This window comes from Montipora foliosa, chromosome 3, assembly GCF_036669935.1.
Source record: "Montipora foliosa isolate CH-2021 chromosome 3, ASM3666993v2, whole genome shotgun sequence".
Lineage (NCBI taxonomy): Eukaryota > Metazoa > Cnidaria > Anthozoa > Scleractinia > Acroporidae > Montipora > Montipora foliosa.
The window spans coordinates 45,071,578-45,084,077 of NC_090871.1; the positions used below are offsets into that span (position 1 = coordinate 45,071,578).

A 12,500-nucleotide genomic window follows, 5' to 3' on the forward strand; every position below is an offset into this window, starting at 1 on the left:
CCCAGTTATTTTCCGGTGTTGTTGTTAAATGACACGACGATTTGAATAGGCTTTTCAGCTTTGTTTTCCCTCTCACCTAGCACACCGGCGGCTTTCGCTTCTCCACTTTACATCCGCTTGAATTTTTCAAAGAAAAGCGGAGTGAAAATCAAAAAAATTGCTTGAATGACTTACAAGAGAAGAAAGAGGCTATCGGTGAAATCAACACACACAGACTAGCCGATATAATCTACATATTGACAACCGGCAAAATTAACAACATCTACGTCCCCATTAACCCTTTCACTGCCATAAATGCAGATTGACACTTATAGATTTTACTCTGTTTGGTGAGGTCAACCATTGTTCTGCAAAGCCAAAAATTCCCTCTCCTAGACGAGGTTATTTATCACCAGGTAATTCTATCGTTTTGGAAAAAGAGACTACTTCATTATTCATCAGCGTCACAAATTCTTGCTGATTTTGGGGATAATTTGACGAAATTCAAGCACACTTCCATTAGACCTGTTTATTTTCGTGTTTCACCCAGTTATTTTCCGGTGTTGTTGTTAAATGACACGACGATTTGAATAGGCTTTTCAGCTTTATTTTCCCTCTCTGTCTCACCTAACACACCGGCGGCTTTCGCTTCTCTTTACATCCGCTTTATCTTTTAAAAGAAAAGGGGAGTGAAAATAAAAAAAAAATTGCGTGAATAAGTTACAAGAGAAGAAAAAGGCTATCGGTGAAATCAACACACACAGACTATACGATGTAATGTACATATTGACAATCAGGAAAATTAACAACATCTAGGTTCGCTCAAAAGAAATGTCCCCATTTTAATCGACCCCGATAACTCGAAACCCCGCTAACTCGAACACATTTTCGTTTCCCTTCAGAGTTCGAGTTAGCGGGGTTCTACTGTATGTATGTATGTACTCAGACGACGAACGAGGAGACTTGGGGCTCAGTTAGTAGTTACACTACAGTGACTTAACACGACCTATATGTCAATTTCATAAGATGGCGTCTAAAAGAACGCTTCGCTATTTCCGGCGGATCACAATTCAGGAAATGTTTATCGTCTTGTGGAGAATTTTAATTTTGCAACTTCTGTTCTACTGGGTGTCGACATTCTTCTACAGTTGTGGTAAAAGGATTTCAATTTCGACTGATGGCAAGATTCGTGAAAAGCTACTATAAAATTCACAGGCACGACATGCATCTTCACGCAATGCTTACTTTCAAGTAATGGATCATACGACAAGGACATATTTTGTGTGTGGTTTATTGAATCTAATTCCTTGAAAGCGGACATTGGTAAGATTCACATAACTGCTTTGAAACTCTTAGTACCCGTTGGTGAAGTCATTCTTACATGAATTGTCAGAGTACGAGGCAGTTATATATGTCAGTAATTAAAATGTTCCAGCGCTGTCACAAATGACAACCTTGCCATGACTTTGTTATTTGGAGCTACGTCCCTTTCCCATATCTCCCTATTTTGCCAAATTCCTCTTTCCCTTGTTCTTCATGCTGGTTGTTAATTTTCTAAAATCATTAAAATTAAAGAAATGAACTTTTGTCATTTGAGGTCAAACATTTGAAACAGCACTGGAGATCGAATTCTTCTTTCATTAATTTTGTTCGCCACGTTCGCCAACTTTTATGGACCCCCTCATTTCTTCATTGCTTTGTGCTTTGCCTCGTTGGCGATTGTGGCAAAATTGTCATTTTCGCCATATTTGCCAAATTCGCCGCTTTCGCCAACTTTTATGGGCCCCCTTCACTGCTTTGTGTTTTGACTCGTTGGCGATTGTGGCAAAATTGTCATTTTCGCCATATTTGCCAAATTCACGGCTTTCGCCAACTTTTATGGGCCCCCTTCACTGCTTTGTGCTTTGCCTCGTTGGCGATTGTGGCAAAATTGTCATTTTCGCCATATTTGCCAAATTCGCCGCTTTCGCCAACTTTTATGGGCCCCCTTCACTGCTTTGTGTTTTGCCTCGTTGGCGATTGTGGCAAAATTGTCATTTTCGCCATATTTGCCAAATTCGCCGCTTTCGCCAACTTTTATGGGGCCCGTATACTGCTTTGTGTTTTGCCTCGTTGGCGATTGTGGCAAAATTGTCCTTTTCGCCATATTTGCCGAATTCGCCGCTTTCGCCAACTTTCATGGGCCCCCTTCACTGCTTTCTGTTTTTCCTCGTTGGCGATTGTGGCAAAATTGTCATTTTCGCCATATTTGCCAAATTCGCCGCTTTCGCCAACTTTCATGGTTCCCCTTCACTGCTTTGTGTTTTGCCTCGTTGGCGATTGTGGCAAAATTGTCATTTTCGCCATATTTCCCAAATTCTCCACTTTCGCCAACTTTTATGGTGCCCCTTCCCTGCTTTGTGCTTTGCCTCGTTGGCGATTGTGCCAAAATTGTCATTTTCGCCATATTTGCCAAATTCGCCAACATTTTCTCATTTTTGCCATTTTTGTTGTTGTGTGCATTTCTGGACATATCTCGGTTAGTCGGGTTGGATTTTCGCCTACTCTGTACGACTGTCCCCCGTTTATTATTATGCGGTAAGGGGTCAGCAAGTCTTGGTTTGTTAAAGTTTAAATGATTCTCCATTTTTGGAAAAAATAGGTACAGGAACTTAACGAAGCGGACATCAAGGCCGGACAACACCATCAACACTTTCCAGGATCCTTTGTACTTGGCTCAGTACTTCTTTATTACGATAAAAACATTTTATGTCAGCTCTAAGAGCTCGGTTTGGTTACTTAAGCCAAGGCCAGATGCCAATTATGGTGCTCTGCAATTACCGAAACCACCGTCACCCAATTTTGCGGATTGTATTGTCGGATTGCATTATTTCACGCAAGCACTGGTGGTTCAGTGGTAGAATTCTCGCCTCCCACGTGGGAGGCCCGGGTTCGATTCCCGGCCAGTGCACTCCAACTTCTTGTTCCTACCCATTCGATACCCTCCAACATCTCGTAGCCTTCAATTTCTAAAGCAGAAAAGTTTTCCATCAAGGAATCAGTCCTCCTTCTGACACACAATCGTATCAGTTTTCTTTCCTATGCGCGTTTTCTTTTTTACTGTAAAATTGCTGTGTTAACCGAGAGGGGATCAGATATTATGCAATTCTCTTTCTCACTAAAGTAATGCGATTCATAATCGGGTAAAAGCTTAAAGCTGACCTAAGAGAAAAACTTTCAAAAGTTTCTCACATTGTCCAAAAGGACCAGTGGTCTTTGGAGGACAACAAATTTGAAATTCAAAATCGCTTCTTGTTTTTGTTTCTGGTGCCAAGAGATCGCAACAACGGCACGCATGCCCGTTGGAACTCCACTCGGTGTTTTGTTGTTGAAAGAGTTCTTGTAAATGGTTGAGTACGAAGATCTCAGAAAAATCCTTGGTTTGTATCCTGTGTCATTGCCTTCAAGAATTATACTACAGCAATGGTGGATGTCGTACGGGGTTTCCTCAGCCTGTCGTTGGATCGCCGACTCGTTACAGTTGCGCACTCATCGGATCGTGTTTCCAGCATTGTTTGCTCTGTCCAAAGTTTGAGAAATCACAGTCTTTGTACTCAATACTTTAAGCGATGGCCGTTATTTTTTCTTTAGCAAGAGTGCCTTGGGTGTCAAGAAGAAATACGATTGTAAAATTTGAGTGGGAAACTTGCTAAGATTTATCTCACATCAGTCTTAAGTTATTAGCAATTTTAAATCGTGAATTCCGATCACCAGACCAGAACGTAAAGTTGTTCCATTTCTTTTAGTTTAGCAGAGATAACGTGGTTGAACTAATGTAAGAAATAGTTTCCTCAGCGTCAACGGGGGGCATAGCTCAGTGGTAGAGCATTCGAGTGCAGATCGAGAGGTCACCGGTTCAAATCCGGTTGCCCCCTCTAACAGACTTGGTTGTAAGTTGTTTTCTGTCCTTAAGGTCTATTTGGCTATTTAAGACGTTCCAGCTAAAACTGGTTGTTTAATGGCAGAAATCTGGTCTCCCACGCTGGTTAGTCGGGTTGGATTTTCGCCTACTCTGTACGACTGTCCCCCGTTTATTATTATGCAGTAAGCGGTCAGCAAGTCTTGGTTTGTTAAAGTTTAAATGATTCTCCATTTTTGGAAAAAATAGGTACAGGAACTTAACGAAGCGGACATCAAGGCCGGACAACACCATCAGCACTTTCCAGGATCCTTTGTACTTGGCTCAGTACTTCTTTATTACGATAAAAACATTTTATGTCAGCTCTAAGAGCTCGGTTTGGTTACTTAAGCCAAGGCCAGATGCCAATTATGGTGCTCTGCAATTACCGAAACCACCGTCACCCAATTTTGCGGATTGTATTGTCGGATTGCATTATTTCACGCAAGCACTGGTGGTTCAGTGGTAGAATTCTCGCCTGCCACGCGGAAGGCCCGGGTTCGATTCCCGGCCAGTGCACTCCAACTTCTTGTTCCTTCCCATTCGATACCCTCCAACATCTCGTAGCCTTCAATTTCTAAAGCAGAAAAGTTTTCCATCAAGGAATCAGTCCTCCTTCTGACACACAATCGTATCAGTTTTCTTTCCTATGCGCGTTTTCTTTTTTACTGTAAAATTGCTGTGTTAACCGAGAGGGGATCAGATATTATGCAATTCTCTTTCTCACTAAAGTAATGCGATTCATAATCGGGTAGAAGCTTAAAGCTGACCTAAGAGAAAAACTTTCAAAAGTTTCTCACATTGTCCAAAAGGACCAGTGGTCTTTGGAGGACAACAAATTTGAAATTCAAAATCGCTTCTTCTTTTTGTTTCTGGTGCCAAGAGATCGCAACAACGCCACGCATGCCCGTTGGAACTCTACTCGGTGTTTTGTTGTTAAAAGAGTTCTTGTAAATGGTTGAGTACGAAGATCTCAGAAAAATCCTTGGTTTCTATCCTGTGTCATTGCCTTCAAGAATTATACTACAGCAATGGTGGATGTCGTACGGGGTTTCCTCAGCCTGTCGTTGGATCGCCGACTCGTTACAGTTGCGCACTCATCGGATCGTGTTTCCAGCATTGTTTGCTCTGTCCAAAGTTTGAGAAATCACAGTCTTTGTACTCAATACTTTAAGCGATGGCCGTTATTTTTCTTTAGCAAGAGTGCCTTGGGTGTCAAGAAGAAATACGATTGTAAAATTTGAGTGGGAAACTTGCTAAGATTTATCTCACATCAGTCTAAAGTTATTAGCAATTTTAAATCGTGAATTCCGATCACCAGACCAGAACGTAAAGTTGTTCCATTTCTTTTAGTTTAGCAGAGATAACGTGGTTGAACTAATGTAAGAAATAGTTTCCTCAGCGTCAACGGGGGGCATAGCTCAGTGGTAGAGCATTCGAGTGCAGATCGAGAGGTCACCGGTTCAAATCCGGTTGCCCCCTTTAACAGACTTGGTTGTAAGTTGTTTTCTGTCCTTAAGGTCTATTTGGCTATTTAAGACGTTCCAGCTAAAACTGGTTGTTTAATGGCAGAAATCTGGTCTCCCACGCTGGTTAGTCGGGTTGGATTTTCGCCTACTCTGTACGACTGTCCACCGTGTATTATTATGCGGTAAGCGGTCAGCAAGTCTTGGTTTGTTAAAGTTTAAATGATTCTCCATTTTTGGAAAAAATAGGTACAGGAACTTAACGAAGCGGACATCAAGGCCGGACAACACCATCAGCACTTTCCAGGATCCTTTGTACTTGGCTCAGTACTTCTTTATTACGATAAAAACATTTTATGTCAGCTCTAAGAGCTCGGTTTGGTTACTTAAGCCAAGGCCAGATGCCAATTATGGTGCTCTGCAATTACCAAAACCACCGTCACCCAATTTTGCGGATTGTATTGTCGGATAGCATTATTTCACGCAAGCACTGGTGGTTCAGTGGTAGAATTCTCGCCTGCCACGCGGGAGGCCCGGGTTCGATTCCCGGCCAGTGCACTCCAACTTCTTGTTCCTTCCCATTCGATACCCTCCAACATCTCGTAGCCTTCAATTTCTAAAGCAGAAAAGTTTTCCATCAAGGAATCAGTCCTCCTTCTGACACACAATCGTATCAGTTTTCTTTCCTATGCGCGTTTTCTTTTTTACTGTAAAATTGCTGTGTTAACCGAGAGGGGATCAGATATTATGCAATTCTCTTTCTCACTAAAGTAATGCGATTCATAATCGGGTAGAAGCTTAAAGCTGACCTAAGAGAAAAACTTTCAAAAGTTTCTCACATTGTCCAAAAGGACCAGTGGTCTTTGGAGGACAACAAATTTGAAATTCAAAATCGCTTCTTCTTTTTGTTTCTGGTGCCAAGAGATCGCAACAACGCCACGCATGCCCGTTGGAACTCTACTCGGTGTTTTGTTGTTAAAAGAGTTCTTGTAAATGGTTGAGTACGAAGATCTCAGAAAAATCCTTGGTTTCTATCCTGTGTCATTGCCTTCAAGAATTATACTACAGCAATGGTGGATGTCGTACGGGGTTTCCTCAGCCTGTCGTTGGATCGCCGACTCGTTACAGTTGCGCACTCATCGGATCGTGTTTCCAGCATTGTTTGCTCTGTCCAAAGTTTGAGAAATCACAGTCATTGTACTCAATACTTTAAGCGATGGCCGTTATTTTTCTTTAGCAAGAGTGCCTTGGGTGTCAAGAAGAAATACGATTGTAAAATTTGAGTGGGAAACTTGCTAAGATTTATCTCACATCAGTCTAAAGTTATTAGCAATTTTAAATCGTGAATTCCGATCACCAGACCAGAACGTAAAGTTGTTCCATTTCTTTTAGTTGAGCAGAGATAACGTGGTTGAACTAATGTAAGAAATAGTTTCCTCAGCGTCAACGGGGGGCATAGCTCAGTGGTAGAGCATTCGAGTGCAGATCGAGAGGTCACCGGTTCAAATCCGGTTGCCCCCTTTAACAGACTTGGTTGTAAGTTGTTTTCTGTCCTTAAGGTCTATTTGGCTATTTAAGACGTTCCAGCTAAAACTGGTTGTTTAATGGCAGAAATCTGGTCTCCCACGCTGGTTAGTCGGGTTGGATTTTCGCCTACTCTGTACGACTGTCCACCGTGTATTATTATGCGGTAAGCGGTCAGCAAGTCTTGGTTTGTTAAAGTTTAAATGATTCTCCATTTTTGGAAAAAATAGGTACAGGAACTTAACGAAGCGGACATCAAGGCCGGACAACACCATCAGCACTTTCCAGGATCCTTTGTACTTGGCTCAGTACTTCTTTATTACGATAAAAACATTTTATGTCAGCTCTAAGAGCTCGGTTTGGTTACTTAAGCCAAGGCCAGATGCCAATTATGGTGCTCTGCAATTACCAAAACCACCGTCACCCAATTTTGCGGATTGTATTGTCGGATAGCATTATTTCACGCAAGCACTGGTGGTTCAGTGGTAGAATTCTCGCCTGCCACGCGGGAGGCCCGGGTTCGATTCCCGGCCAGTGCACTCCAACTTCTTGTTCCTTCCCATTCGATACCCTCCAACATCTCGTAGCCTTCAATTTCTAAAGCAGAAAAGTTTTCCATCAAGGAATCAGTCCTCCTTCTGACACACAATCGTATCAGTTTTCTTTCCTATGCGCGTTTTCTTTTTTACTGTAAAATTGCTGCGTTAACCGAGAGGGGATCAGATATTATGCAATTCTCTTTCTCACTAAAGTAATGCGATTCATAATCGGGTAAAAGCTTAAAGCTGACCTAAGAGAAAAACTTTCAAAAGTTTCTTACATTGTCCAAAAGGACCAGTGGTCTTTGGAGGACAACAAATTTGAAATTCAAAATCGCTTCTTGTTTTTGTTTCTGGTGCCAAGAGATCGCAACAACGTCAGGCATGCCCGTTGGAACTCCACTCGGTGTTTTGTTGTTGAAAGAGTTCTTGTAAATGGTTGAGTACGAAGATCTCAGAAAAATCCTTGGTTTGTATCCTGTATCATTGCCTTCAAGAATTATACTACAGCAATGGTGGATGTCGTACGGGGTTTCCTCAGCCTGTCGTTGGATCGCCGACTCGTTACAGTTGCGCACTCATCGGATCGTGTTTCCAGCATTGTTTGCTCTGTCCAAAGTTTGAGAAATCACAGTCTTTGTACTCAATACTTTAAGCGATGGCCGTTATTTTTTCTTCAGCAAGAGTGCCTTGGGTGTCAAGAAAAAATACGATTGTAAAATTTGAGTGGGAAACTTGCTAAGATTTATCTCACATCAGTCTTAAGTTATTAGCAACTTTAAATCGTGAATTCCGATCACCAGACCAGAACGTAAAGTTGTTCCAGTTGTTCCATTCCATTGCGCGCGCTCACGATGCAAAACTTGTCTTTTCATTGTTAACACTAGCAAGATATCGGGACCTAAGCGATCTGTTAAGATCACCGATCGTTTCACATGTATCTCCGCAAATGTCATTTATTGCATAACCTGCACGTTATGCAATAAATTATACATTGGTGAGACAGGTAGACGACTAGGTGACCGATTCCGCGAACACCTTCGCGATGTTGAGAAGAATGACAAGGATGCATTTAAGCCAGTCGCTCGCCATTTTAATCTGCCTAACCACTCCAAAAAACACATGGCTATCTGCGGCCTTTCCCTACATCTAGGTACGACGGAAAGCCGCAAGAATCTGGAACAAAAATTCATCTTTCAAATCGGCACCCTTAATCCTCACGGTATTAACGAACGCTTTTCATTTAACTAATATATTCCTATTTTTCACGTTGCCATGTTACCACCAATAGCGTAGCTCCTACTCTACTATAAAAACTACACGTAACCCATAATCCCTCGATTCGCTCTGACGAAGGGCTAACGCTCGAAACGTCAGGTTTTAGAATCTCTGTACGGTGGCCAATTTACATTATCAACTCCGTTGATAAAACCAAATTTTTGTATACTACTTCCCCACCGACGCAGCACCACAGTTTCTTTAGAAACTACCCCTTCATCCATTTCTTTTAGTTTAGCAGAGATAACGTGGTTGAACTAATGTAAGAAATGGTTTTCTTCAGCGTCAACGGGGGGCATAGCTCAGTGGTAGAGCATTCGACTGCAGATCGAGCTTGAAAGGGTTGTATGTAAGTCCTTTGATGATCATATTTTATCTAATAGTATTTTAACTAATAAGCAATGGGGCTTTAGAAAAGGTTATTCAACTGAAAGTCTTCTGCTACATCTTACTGAAGCTTGGAGAGAGGCTTTGGATGGAGGTCGCAAGGTTGGAGTGTTATTCATTGATTTCCGTAAGGCTTTTGATTGTTTAAATCACACTATCCTTGTTGAAAAACTTAAAGGAATTGGAGTTATGGGTAGTATGTGGAATTGGATCAATGATTACCTCTCCAACCGTGTGCAAAGGACTCAAGTTAATGGTATAAGATCGGATTTAAGACCTGTTAAAGTTGGAGTACCCCAAGGGTCCTTATTAGGTTCCAGACTCTTTGCAACTTATGTAAATGATTTACCAGATCATGTTAACAGAGGGGCGTTATATATGTATGCGGACGATACAACAATTTATGTAATAGGTGACACTGTTGATGAGATCGTTCTTGTTTTACAAGAGGTTCTTGACCAGGTGTATACCTGGTGCCTTATGAATAGACTGATTATCCACGAGGGTAAATCTGAGGCAATGATTTTAAGCATTAATCCCTTCATTGGTCCTTTGAAACCTCTGAAGTTGGGTGAGGATTTTATTCAGTACATATCCTCTACTGCTTGTCTCGGGGTTACCATCGATGACAAACTGTCTTGGTCTCAGCATATTAAATCAATTTGTGTGTCATTCAATAGTAAAGTCAAAATGCTGAGACGTATAAGTTTTTTACCCAAATCTATGCTTGAAACTCTGTACTTTAAGACTGTAATCCCAAGTGTCCTCTATGGGGTTGTGGTTTGGGGCTCTGGCTCCAAATTTAAAGAATTAGAATTGATACATATTAGAGCCGCTAGACTAATTCATAAGTTGCCAAAGGGCATGACTGATGAAGATATTTTAGCAAGAGCGGGGTGGATGCCTCTTGAATATTTTTATAAATTTCGTATTTTAATGATTACTCATAAGGCTTTTTATAATTTAGGTTTAGAGGAAATAAATTCATTAGTTGTTAGGACCTGTAAGAGCTATAATCTTAGGAAATCTTTAAATATTTTAGTTAATAGACCAAACACTGATTTCGGTCGTAATTCCTTTGTACACAGGGCTGCAATCGCCTGGAATTCCCTGTCTGATAGTGTAAGATCTTTTTCTAATCAAACAGGCTTTAAAAATGGACTGAAGCAGTTAAAACATACTGTTACGAATATCACTTTTGAAAAAGACAGCTCAGTAGTTTATAATAAGCATGCCGATTTTTATTATTATTAATAAATATTTTATGCTTTATTTATTTTTAGCGATTATTTATCTGATTTATCTAAAGTATAATCACTACCATATGTATGTATTGTAAATTTTATTACAGTAGGTCCACATCAGCTGTAAAGTTGCTTTTTTCCTCTTGACCTGCTTTACTAAATAAAGTTATGTATGTATGTATGTATGTATGTATGTATGTATGTATGTATGTATGTAGGTCACCGGTTCAAATCCGGTTGCCCCCTTTAACAGACTTGGTTGTAAGTTGTTTTCTGTCCTTAAGGTCTATTTGGCTATTTAAGACGTTCCAGCTAAAACTGGTTGTTTAATGGCAGAAATCTGGTCTCCCACGCTGGTTAGTCGGGTTGGATTTTCGCCTACTCTGTACGACTGTCCCCCGTGTATTATTATGCGGTAAGGGGTCAGCAAGTCTTGGTTTGTTAAAGTTTAAATGATTCTCCATTTTTGGAAAAAATAGGTACAGGAACTTAACGAAGCGGACATCAAGGCCGGACAACACCATCAGCACTTTCCAGGATCCTTTGTACTTGGCTCAGTACTTCTTTATTACGATAAAAACATTTTATGTCAGCTCTAAGAGCTCGGTTTGGTTACTTAAGCCAAGGCCAGATGCCAATTATGGTGCTCTGCAATTACCGAAACCACCGTCACCCAATTTTGCGGATTGTATTGTCGGATTGCATTATTTCACGCAAGCACTGGTGGTTCAGTGGTAGAATTCTCGCCTGCCACGCGGGAGGCCCGGGTTCGATTCCCGGCCAGTGCACTCCAACTTCTTGTTCCTTCCCATTCGATACCCTCCAACATCTCCTAACCTTCAATTTCTAAAGCAGAAAAGTTTTCCATCAAGGAATCAGTCCTCCTTCTGACACACAATCGTATCAGTTTTCTTTCCTATGCGCGTTTTCTTTTTTACTGTAAAATTGCTGTGTTAACCGAGAGGGGATCAGATATTATGCAATTCTCTTTCTCACTAAAGTAATGCGATTCATAATCGGGTAAAAGCTTAAAGCTGACCTAAGAGAAAAACTTTCAAAAGTTTCTCACATTGTCCAAAAGGACCAGTGGTCTTTGGAGGACAACAAATTTGAAATTCAAAATCGCTTCTTGTTTTTGTTTCTGGTGCCAAGAGATCGCAACAACGGCAGGCATGCCCGTTGGAACTCCACTCGGTGTTTTGTTGTTGAAAGAGTTCTTGTAAATGGTTGAGTACGAAGATCTCAGAAAAATCCTTGGTTTGTATCCTGTGTCATTGCCTTCAAGAATTATACTACAGCAATGGTGGATGTCGTACGGGGTTTCCTCAGCCTGTCGTTGGATCGCCGACTCGTTACAGTTGCGCACTCATCGGATCGTGTTTCCAGCATTGTTTGCTCTGTCCAAAGTTTGAGAAATCACAGTCTTTGTACTCTATACTTTAAGCGATGCCCGTTATTTTTTCTTTAGCAAGAGTGCCTTGAGCATTTTCCAGGATCCTTTGTCAAAGAAAATTCAAAGACCTCAGATTTGTGCATTAGGGCTTTTGCATTCTGATATGATAGGCTTTCGACTGGGTTAGGTTTATAAATCTTCGTTAAAGTGTAGAAAACAGGACTTCGTTGCGAGTTTGGTGCAATAATGTGGTTTACGTGACGAAGAGCATCGATGAGTTCTTTGGCTTGCTCTTGTTCAGATTCTCTTAGATGAGAAAGAAAACTGTAAGCTACTCAATTACCTTTGGCATTAGAAAGAGTCTCAGAAATCAATGTTGTCCATCACGGAGACCGCATTGACAACATTACTAAGAAATAGTTATCCCTGACACCAAACCTGGCACGAATCCCTGTTTTCTACACTCTAACAAAGATTCACAAACCTAACACGGTCGGGAGACCTATCATATCACGCTGCAAAGGCCCTTCTAAACGAATCTCATCATTTTTTAATCACTTACTTCAGTCTATTGCTAAAGCATAAGAATCAAACCTCAAAGATACGAGAGATCTCTTTAAGTCTATTCTTTGATTGCACTCACGTGATAAGACGGCCATGTTGGTGCCAAAACAATAGAGAAATGTAGGTTACGTTTTGCATAATAATAGTGTTAAATTCCCAAAAGACTTTTTCGCTATTGTTCATTCCACC

At 41.0% G+C, this 12,500-nt stretch overlaps 8 non-coding genes across 8 annotated transcripts; all 8 read left to right on the forward strand.

Annotated features, from left to right (window-relative positions):
* The first annotated feature begins 2,858 nt into the window (after window positions 1–2,858).
* On the forward strand, window positions 2,859–2,929 carry Trnag-ccc (transfer RNA glycine (anticodon CCC)). Its single transcript has one exon. It is a non-coding gene; the product is annotated as a tRNA-Gly (tRNA).
* An 892-nt stretch (window positions 2,930–3,821) lies between these two features.
* Window positions 3,822–3,893, forward strand: Trnac-gca (transfer RNA cysteine (anticodon GCA)). The gene has a single exon. It is a non-coding gene; the product is annotated as a tRNA-Cys (tRNA).
* Window positions 3,894–4,364: 471 nt separating this feature from the next.
* Window positions 4,365–4,435, forward strand: Trnag-gcc (transfer RNA glycine (anticodon GCC)). Its single transcript has one exon. It is a non-coding gene; the product is annotated as a tRNA-Gly (tRNA).
* Window positions 4,436–5,326: 891 nt separating this feature from the next.
* Trnac-gca (transfer RNA cysteine (anticodon GCA)) lies at window positions 5,327–5,398 on the forward strand. The gene has a single exon. It is a non-coding gene; the product is annotated as a tRNA-Cys (tRNA).
* Window positions 5,399–5,869: 471 nt separating this feature from the next.
* Trnag-gcc (transfer RNA glycine (anticodon GCC)) lies at window positions 5,870–5,940 on the forward strand. Its single transcript has one exon. It is a non-coding gene; the product is annotated as a tRNA-Gly (tRNA).
* An 891-nt stretch (window positions 5,941–6,831) lies between these two features.
* Window positions 6,832–6,903, forward strand: Trnac-gca (transfer RNA cysteine (anticodon GCA)). The gene has a single exon. It is a non-coding gene; the product is annotated as a tRNA-Cys (tRNA).
* A 471-nt stretch (window positions 6,904–7,374) lies between these two features.
* Trnag-gcc (transfer RNA glycine (anticodon GCC)) lies at window positions 7,375–7,445 on the forward strand. Its single transcript has one exon. It is a non-coding gene; the product is annotated as a tRNA-Gly (tRNA).
* A 3,626-nt stretch (window positions 7,446–11,071) lies between these two features.
* On the forward strand, window positions 11,072–11,142 carry Trnag-gcc (transfer RNA glycine (anticodon GCC)). The gene has a single exon. It is a non-coding gene; the product is annotated as a tRNA-Gly (tRNA).
* The last annotated feature ends 1,358 nt before the right edge of the window (window positions 11,143–12,500 follow it).